Below are 10,428 nucleotides of genomic sequence, written 5' to 3' on the forward strand. Positions count from 1 at the left end.
CTTTCAGTTTGTTTGTACTGACAACGAGTTCTTAGCTCCTCAGCTTCTTCACACTTTTTCCCTTCTTTCTGTCCTTTTTTTTTTTTTTCCTCCAGTTGCTATTAATTATGCTTTCAGAGCTACTGCTTACCTCCTGTGAATGTATTTGAAATTGTGCTATGTATTTGACAAAAAGCTGCCTGACTGCCGCTGCAGTGTGGGCTCTGTGGCTTGGCTTTACTGTGGCAAAAACTAAAGACAGGGGGAAAGAAAAAGTAGAAGGAGCTTCGGTGTCCAAATCACCCTTGCAACTGGGCAGGAAGTCTCTCTCAGCGGCACGCCACAGGCTGTTATGCAGAGAGCTTGCACAAGTCGTTTAGAAATTAGAAAAGAGCATCGTGTTCTTCCTGTGCAGATCTGAAACTGGAGAGGCCAGTTGCAGTGGCCAGAGCCACCCTTAGCTCCTGCACCGAGCTGCGGCCGGGGCTCAGCTAGAACGGCCTCGGAGAGGAGACGGCGACCTCTCTGCAAATTCTCCCCGCTCCCACCTGCCTTTCTTCAGCACGTAAATACCTTTGGGGCACCTGCTGGCCCTTCTACCTGTACAGATTTTTACACTGTTTGAACAATTAAACATTTAGACAATCAAACTGTTCCTTCTGGAAAACTGGACCTTGTATGCTATGTCTTGGCATGAGTTACAGACCTGGAGGTCTTCTTGTATTAAGCCTTTTTTTTCCTCCAGTACTTCTAAGGCAAAATAAAGAGCAGGACAATTAAGATAAAAAGACTTCTCTTTTGTTATTTCAGTTTTGGATTCATCATTTTTCAGCTTCAGTTCCAGTACCTGTCATGATGGAAGCAAAGATGCCTTTGCGATATCTGAAGGCTGATGAATCGCTAGGTTTGGCTGGGAAGTAAGCAGTTAGTGATTCTACAGAAAATACAGCCAAGTGGCAGACAAGTGAGCCCACGCACACGGCTATTCAGCTCCCAGGTTCGCAATTCAGAAGTTGAAGGAGCTGAAGTGTAGACGTAAAACTACTTCAGAAAAGCCACAAGCCTTTGAGACAAGAGGCCAAATTTTCAGGTGTTCTGCACTTTCAAGTGGAGCGACTGTAGCCAGATCTCAAAAAGTGCCAAATCCCCAGCGCCCTCAGCTACATTACATTAATGGGCACTTGCTTCTGGTGTGGCGATGGAAGAAGAGCCCATCTGAAAATCCGTTCCCAGTGATGGGACTGGGCACTGTAAGAAAAAAACCTCAAACAGAGAAAGAGATTCAAATATTAATTTGGAAAACATTTGAAGTCCCTTTTTGACAAAATATATCACTTTTTCTTCAAAATGGTGTTTTCCAGGAGGAACCCCAGCTTTTCGTAGTTTTCTTGTATTTGCCAGAAAACCCCAAAGCCCAAATTGTTTTTCAGCAAGAACCCCAATTGCTTTTCAAGTAAAAATTTGGTAACACTAAATACATATCTTTGCTAAAAGCATACAAAGCAACATGTAAAAAAATGTTATATGCTGTTCCAATCTGTTTCATTACTTTTCTTTCCCTGATAAAAACTCTTCCCACATCTTAAAAGAAAGCAAGCAAAACCGTAAACTCCCCAAACCCTCTCCTCATGGCCACTGTAATCTCTGCTATCAAGACTCATTTTTAACCCTCAGCAAGCAGCCAAGCATGACAGGTAGAATGTAATGCATTAAGAAAGGCTCTTTTGAAAGCGCCTGTCCCCAGCCAGCGCTTCCCCAGCTTAGAGGGATTACGGCAATTATGATACGGACTGTTGGTTGGCAGCGGAGGGCGAGAGGCGAGAGGGAGTATTCGTAATCCTTCGTCCTTTCTTTGGCCTACAAGGAGTGGGAGGCAAGGTGGATTTTGTTTCTTTGGGATCACATCGGATAACAGTGAGGAAAGAACTGGCAAGTCATGAATGTGGGGACTGGGCAACAGAGGTCCCTGGCACACCTAAAGAGGTTTCCTGCCGCTCCCTGGAGCTGACTCCGAATTTTGAGACTGCAGGGTTGATCCCGGTTCGCCTAGCACCCCAGTGAAGATGAAAACAGACAAACCGCTGGGAAGCAAAGCAGGTAAACAAAGGGCCATTTGCAAATTGAAGGGGCTCTCTTTCAAATGCATACCAAAGCTGGACAGGAGCCTCTCAGATAAATTTTCCCCTTTGAGAGCTGTGGTGCGTGGCTGCATAATCTCACTAGCTGTTGCTCTGAAAGCAACTATAAATGTCGGGTTGTTGCAAGAAAACCCACATAGATTTCCTGTTTCTTATGGTTCAAGATAGAGGTTGCACACAGCATGAGCTCAGTTCTTTATAAAAGCAGTTGTTTTCTAGCACGACTAGAATGAAGGATCTACAATTAACTCAATTTCAAGCAGCTTAAAACTTCTCAGAATAATTGAAGTCATTTGGCACGAACAGCCATGCCACCAGAAGCTGAAAAGCACACATCTGTGGGAGGTTTTGGTACAAAGCATCGCCCCACCTCCTAAAAAAAAAAAAAAAAAGCACAAGACATGGGTATCTGTTAGTGGAGCTCAAACTAACACAGCTTGGTTTGCAGCCTCAGTAAAACGACGAACATGGCCACACTTCAGATCAGAGCAAAGGCTGCCAAAATCCAGGGAAGAATATTGCTCACACTGTAGACCCGGTGTGTATTAAAAAGGATCTGGAGGAAAAGAGAATGACATTGCAGCATAGTAACCTCTCCACTGCGGTGGATTGCATCCCCTGCACCATCCCGTTCTAATGCCTTCTCTTTAGCTTGTTCCCCCTGGAAACAAGACGCGCCCCAGGGATGCGAGGGAGAAGCCGGCGTGAGTCAGCGCGTGTGTGTCAGCACGGCGCGGCCGTGCGCCTGGATGCGCGGGAGCAGCCGGTGGGCACGCTCCCCGTGGAGCGGCATCCGCGGCAGAGAAGGGATGGGGTGGGCTGGGGGGAGCCGAGATGCAGCGCGCACGCGTTGCACCTGCACGGCGGACCCGCGTTGCAGCTAACTCTGATGTTCGCGGCCCGAGCTGAAGTCAAGGATGTTGCACCGACGTAGGTCGACCTGGAGATAAGAATCACCTCGTCTCCCCTCCTACGAAGTCCCACTGGGGATGCTGCTACCCGGCTTCGAGGCTTGAGCTTGTCGGTGCTTCGGGTAGGGCAAGAGAGAAATGGAAGGGACCTGAACTGGCACGTGCCATTTCAGTGTCTCCCTTCAGCTGACAGACCAGGCACCCTTCAAAAAAGGCAGGCGGGAGCTGGCGCTGCTTCTAAGAAGTGCTGTTTTGAGGAGGTGAAGGATACGGCTGTCGCTTGATGAGGCTACAGCAGCCCTGGCACCTTCCCCAAGCAGAAAGCAACAAGCAGGGCTGGGGCTGGATCGCTCGAAACTTGTGTCACTGCAAGCTTCTCTGCTATTTCCCACCATGAGACAGAAAGGCAGTACTGCACCAGGAAAAAAACCACCAGTTTCCAGAGACTGATAGCTGAACATACCCCAAACTGCCCCTGCATGAAGCACTACCTACCTCAGCTACCAGGCAAATAGCACTTACTCACCCAGTTTTTCTAGCCCTGATCCCGAAGCCCCCGAACCTGAGAGAAGAAGCATCACTTGGACCCATTACCAAATGAAGCCAGCATTACTCAGAGAAGCATGAATTTTTCACCTCTGCTCACGTGGAGGGCAACCACCTTCACTAAGATACCACCGTGCAGTAGTGGTATGTAGTCGGTCTGCTGGTTGTTTTAACCTCTGTGGAGTAAAGTCCTCAAGTAAAACCTAGAGTTTGCTTTGGGCTTTTGCCACTAAATTTCACCTACAGCACCCTTCATGGGATAGTGAAAGCATGCATACACTTCACCCTGTATTTCATTTAAATCTTTAAAACAAAGTCCAGAAACTCTTGCTCAGCTGCCCCCTAGCTTAGAGGCTGTTAATTTTCACAGATACCTTGCTTATCACTATGAAATTCTCTAAGTGCTTCAAGTCATAGCTCCCTCTCTGTCCAGAAGTATCCCAGTCCTGATCAGACAGAGCAACAGGACACCTACCTGATCCCTAAGCCCATTTTAGAGTCAAAACCAAAGTGTTCTTCCACTTTCCTCCCCTGAGAAAGCCAAGCCAGGCAGGTTTGCCTTGAACATGCCTAATGCTCACCAGCAGGATCCTTACAGAATTCAAATTCTTCATTCATTTAAAACACTTATGCAGCAGCTACAGCTTCCTTTTGGAGTAACTTCATGTGCTCTCCCTGTGCTGAAGCCTAACTTCTGCCTGCTTTTCCCAGACATTTCCCTTTCTCCTCACCCTGGCAGATTTTGAGGGATCTCTGTTTTTATCTTTAATTTCTTTATTCTTGGTGGAAGTTCAGCTACATCTGCCCCAAGTACCTGTGCACCTGCAAGGTAATTCCAACCTTTCATTAAAGACTGCCAGAGGACCTAAAGGATGCCCACGATCTGATGCCCGTAAGGTGCAGACTCACTCTGCCCTGCACCCGGGACCTCCATGGCAGCCCTTTCTCACGTCCAGTTTGCTCCTTAGCCTGGGGGAATTCCCACTCACATTTTCCAGACTCCAGGTTATTCAGAATGGGACTACTCCACTTCACTCCTGCTGATAAAGCAAGATCACTACAGAGATTGAAATGCAGACGATGCGGCCCCAGAGAGAAAGTGGAGGAACTGAACTGAGTCTGCCTTATCCGACGCACAAACAGCCGAGCCTTTAGTTATTAAAAATACTTGGGGGATGGGGCACGACCACACTCCAATTTGCTGTCGAGGCTTAATGTTTGGTGTGCAAGTAGCAGCTTCTTGGGGAACTCGTGCAGTCTGGTCCTTGTGCATCTCTCCCATACGGATAACTCCCGTCACAGGACACGGGGGGCTGTGCTGGCATCGCAGGTCACCTCTGCCAAACCTGCCACCCGGGCACAGGGGCACTCCTACCGTGTGAAAGGATCTGCCACCATCAAGTAAATGGAGGATACCTACATACCGGTCGTGGGACGGGTTCCTACCACATCCTGCTCCTGGGCCAAGCCTGAAGCCCGGAGAGCGAGCAGGGACAGCGGGCGGCAGGACTGACCCCACTTCACCGGACCTGTGTCCTGCTCCGTGACCACTTTTGGGACACCCGAGGCAAAGAGGGCAGCCGTCAGCAGGACGGGCCAAAGGAGCAATCTGGGCAGATGAAGCCTGGCCCAATGTGAGCGGGGTGTTAAATATATTTTTTTTAAGAAGCAAACAGTTCGTCTCCGGATGTAGTACTTTAGATGGTTGATAAGAGTGGCTTTGAAGTAAGTTTGGGGTTTCAGGTTACACCTAGTGTGATAGGAGGGAGACCTGCTGTGGAAAGCAGCCATCCTGCTCCTCCCTCGTCCCACCACCTCACGCTCCTGCCAGATCTCATGTGGGCTCCAACAGTCGCAGGGTGAGTCAGTTCAGCTGGCTGAGCTGGCAAAAAACAGCCATGCAAAATAGGGGGGAGAAAAAAAAAAAAAGAAAAGAATAATTTTCATTAGCTCAGCTACTACATCCTCTCATCCCCTAGCCAATTACCAGGTTCAGTTCTAGGCAGAGGGAAAGACCAAGAAGCAGGACCATTTGGAAAGGTCTCCTAATAGCTGAGGTTTAATGTGAAACCACGTCTTCGGGGGCCCAGGCAAGGGATTGCAGCAGCTGAGGCTCAGGTACACTGGTCCTTCTGCCAACCCTGCTGTGGGAAAGTCATCTTTGCCAGCAGGGCAGGCACATTTTAAATGTCCTTGGCTGTTTACTCCATGAGCTCCTATCATAATCTTCGGCTTCCCACATGAGCTCCTTTCAAGAGGTCTTGGTTCAGCTGATGTCTCGGGGTGCTCAAGTCATTGCAGCAGATGTTTCTCAGCAGGCAGAGGGTGGATTTTTGGAGAGGCAGAGTGGTTGATATACCTGTCCGTGTCCCAATCACTACATGATGCTCCGCAGAGGGGAGAGACCAGATTGGGGTTTTTTAAACAGACACGAAGGTATGTGCCTGGCACATGTCTTGCAGAGTAGGGGCCAAACCCATCGCTGGGTTACACAAAAGCTGGAGGTACAACCAGGGCTGGGGTCCCTGGCACCCCCCAGTGCTGCACAGAGGTGCAGGAGAAATAGTCCTAAATCCTAGGGCTGGAGCTTAAGTGGAGAAGACAGGAAAATACTGCGTGCAGAAGAAAATCTGGGGCAAGACAGAGGTTCTATCAGCAGACTTTGGCTGGGGTGGCTTGCCTTCTGGGATGTCCCTGCTAAACCCAGCCAAATACAGAGATAAGGAAGAAAGCAGATGGACGCTGTCAATGTACCCTGTTTCCTGGTTGCACCGTTCTGCTTTCTGCAGACAAGTCCAGGGTTTTGGTTTTTTTTCCAAATGCCACTTTAGTAGTTGGAATTTATTTTGTACCACACCAGAGTTTTCTTTGCAAAGAGCGGATTCGGCTGTCTAGTGCATATAAATTGGCTTCTTAACACTGATAGGCACACTTTTTGTATGTGTGTTTTATTTACATATATTTCAAACTTAACTGTGCCTGACGTGAGCCCTGACACAAAGAGATTTCCCAAATGCTAAGGGTAATCCAAAGTCACTAATCACTTCGGCAAACCCTGGCTATAATGGTGCCTGATTTAAAGCCCATTAAAGTCAATAGAAAGAATTCCCTCTGACATCAGCGTCTTTCAATCACACCCATAAAACTCCCATTCATGTCCCTACAAGTTACACAAGCACAGGGGTGACGGGACAGGGTGCAGATGGATGTCAGACTACTCCTGTAAAAAGTTGCTGAATGATTGCTGCTTTTGCTTTCAAATCACAAGCCCATCAGCCTCTCTGGGTTTGTATGTCTCTGCATTCATCTTTACTCTCAAGGATGGAGACCTGGTATTTGTTTGGCACAGCTTCCCCCTGTACACAATGCTCTGTGCATTTTCATAAAGCCGTACAAATACGGGTAATGAAAGCCTCCAGCTGCACAAGGTTGCCTTGGCTTCTGAGGAAAACTATGGGAAGGCAGGAACAAAACAACGAAAGCCTGAGAAGCACCTTCTTCCCCAGCCCTGCCCTACCCTCACATGTCCTAACTGCTAAAACAGACTTTGGCTTAAAACAGAATTTTCTGCTTGGTAGGAAAACCCACTTTGTCTCTACAGCCAAGCAGAAACCAGTTCTCTGCCTGGTAGCGTTCCCCCAGGCAGGTGCCTCCTCCCTCGCCCCCGGGAATTGCTCCCCCACTTCTGCAAGACCTAATTCTACTGAGGTGAATCTCTAGTAGCAAGAAAGTAGAGGGAGAAACTCTTAAATGAGAAAATATTGCCAAGGCTTGCTTTTAAGTGGATGAAAGAATATGATGGCAATTGACATCTTTGACACGTTCATTCATATTGCACCGGCATATTCAAGCCTTACTCATCTTCCCTGAATTCTCTTTTCAAGCAATACTTCTCCACTAGTACCATTGAACCCTTCTGTTATTTTCCTCAGATGGCATTTTTTCATTTGTATAATTACCAGGAAGCTGGGTCTCAAGAGAAAAATGAAAAAATATAACCCAGATAATCAGGCAGAGTGAGTGAACATGTCCCATGTGTCACCCGTGCTGCTCCATACATCAGAATCAGCAAGGGAACCTACACATCTGTCTGTTCACAAGCAGTGCTACACATCTTCCTTCTTGGGCTACCAGATTTCACTTCAAAGAGAGCAAAAAGATCAAACCTCCTGGTCTGAAGCTGACAGAGCTCAGCCTTCATAATTTAAGACGCTCCAAAGTTAACACCTAACCCCTTCATTCTAACTGCAGAAAACTTCTCCGAGCAACTATGATGCAATTTAGGAAGGAACTCCCCATATTTGGCATCAAACTCGCTTCATTCCAGAAACCTTGAATCACATTGACTAATGGCAGGCGTCCTTTTCATCTGAACATTAACTCTTTTTTCATTAAAGGAAAGAGCATCATCTTTGCTGATTCCCCTGCTTGAAAAAAAGAAAGGGAGAGCCAGCTGGGAATTTCAGCTTTTTGTCTGATTCATTCCTTCACCTAACTCCTCATCTTCCTAAACAAACATCTTTCATCCTAGATGTGAAAAGCAATGCATGCATTTCTGCTCTACAGAAATTGTATTCATTGCATTAAAATAAGTCCCAGCTATGAAAATGGGCAAGGTAACTGGCAAGTGCGTGCCTGTATATAAATTGTTAAAGAGAATTGATAGAAAAACCATAAAACTGTGGCTCTGGTTTTACTGTTTCGCTTTATCAGCATTGTTAAGATGTTGTCCTGCAAGCTATCTGTCTGTATGTACATAGACAGAAATGTCTATGTCTTAATGTAAATTATTCTGAAGAAAGGAAGAAGCTGCCAGAAAGAAAGAAAGAAAGAAAGAAAGAAAGAAAGAAAGAGAAAGACAAACAATTGTTCACTTCTGATATCTAGTAAGTAAACAAAGACAGGAACAAATCCTTTCTTGCTCTTTTTCTTCTTTCTAGATACAGAACTTCAAAGAATCACCCAATTTGCAGAGATAAGGCTGTCTTTAAAAGCAAGTGAGAGCCTGTAATCAAGAATATGCAAGTTGATTAGTCAGGTTGCTACTAAGCTTGGGGAATGAATAAACTCTGCTGCCAAATATGGGCAGACTTTTTTCCCCAGTCTGAGTTAACTGGTTGGAAATGTTACATTAAATACACCCTAGCTATTTCAAGGCAAGCTTGAAATTTGTAATATGCCGTGAGTCTGGTCACAAGAGCAAAGAAGGATGTTGAGCACAATATGTTAGTGCCTATTACCGGGCTTGAAGGTTTGTTGTGATACTGAATTCTCCTAAGCAGCTTTCTGAACAGATCTGCTACAAAAGGCAACCCTCGTTTTTCCACGAGAAACTGATGATATGGGTCAAGAAACCACAGGACTTAGGCAGCTCTTCCCCTGAGCTGCTTTCTGATGTCGACCTGAGTAGCACACCGCTGTAGCACGCCATGCAGTTTGGGGTGGTTTTCTGCACCCAGATGGTGGGGGGTGGTCCTCCGCTCCACTCTCTGCTCTCACACCAGTCATTTGCCCCTCAGCATCGGAGCCGACCTGCCAGGAGACTGGCACAGGCGTGTACCTGACGTTATCGGGGAAGCCGCTGCCGTGAACCTTTCCCTTTTCCCCTTTCCCCCGACCTCATCCCCCTTTCCGTGTCCTCCCTATTCCCAGAACTTTCAAGAAAATCCCCTCCGTTTCCCATAACCTCCAGCAAGTAACAAACAGGAGCAATAGCCATTTATCATTTCAGCTACCTCAGGGCTTTATTACTTGGCTTCCCAAACAGGGAGCCTGCTTTCCTTCAGTCCTCATTTATTTCCCTTCCGAAATGGTTCTTACAGTTCCTTCTCCCCTGCTCACGTCCCCCCCCTCTCCCTCTGCATCTGGGGCAGCCCCACGCCAGCACCCGTTCTCTCCTGCCAACCCCTTCCAAAAAATAACATCCTTCCAGCTCTGTCCTGGGTCTCACTGCTGCCACCGCCAACATTTCCTATCATTCCTGCACACCCCCACCGCCAACATTTCCTATCATTCCCGCACGTCCCCACTTTGCTCCGGGTTCCCCTTTTGCTTCGGCATTCGACCTGCCCAGGGACAGTACCTGCCTGCTAATAGCAATTTGCTGGCTCTGCTGTTTGCAGTCTAATGAACGCCAGCTGGGTGTATTCCCGATGTTTCTCCCAAAATGTTGTCTGCGGGCACACGGGCTAGAAACACGCGCCGGCAGACGTGCCGGCTGCAGGAGCAGAGGAGGGCTGCAGCCAGCTCCCTCCTGCCATTGCGGAGGAGGGGGGACAGAATTTTGGGGTTCTGGGCCAAGGATGTTGAGCCTGCAAACCGCCCTCCTTTCCAGGACGAGAGCAGGGGTGACACCGAAATTCGCCGTGCTTCCACGCACAGACGAGCGCCAGGTCGGCAGCCGGGGGTGAGGGATGGGGTGGGGGACAGGATAACATCTGACAGGAAAGCAAGGTTAAAAACAAAAGGAAGGGGAAGCGTTGGAGCAACGTGTCTGATTTCCATAAGAATTTTAACTGTTTATTCCCTCTCATGCTGCGTGGCGGTTTCAAAACGGTGACGTACACTTTCTCGGCTGGGCGACGGCACGACAGGAGCCGACATCTATATTTAACGGCGCGTAACTATTTGTATAGCACGGACAGGCCTTGTTCCACTATGTGCTGAACAAACACAGTGGGGAATAGAGCCTGCTCCAAAGGGGTTACGCGGCGGCTATAGCAGAGGGGGAAGGGAAAAATACACACGCACAAGGGCAGGTTACTGACAGAGCACAGATTCCTCACCCAAAATCTCAGTGCCCACTCTTCTCAACGGCATTAGAGAAGGGTTGTAGCCTTGTGCACGGTGTTGTG

The sequence above is a fragment of the Buteo buteo genome, chromosome 25, assembly GCF_964188355.1.
Source record: "Buteo buteo chromosome 25, bButBut1.hap1.1, whole genome shotgun sequence".
In the NCBI taxonomy this organism is placed as follows: Eukaryota; Metazoa; Chordata; class Aves; order Accipitriformes; family Accipitridae; genus Buteo; species Buteo buteo.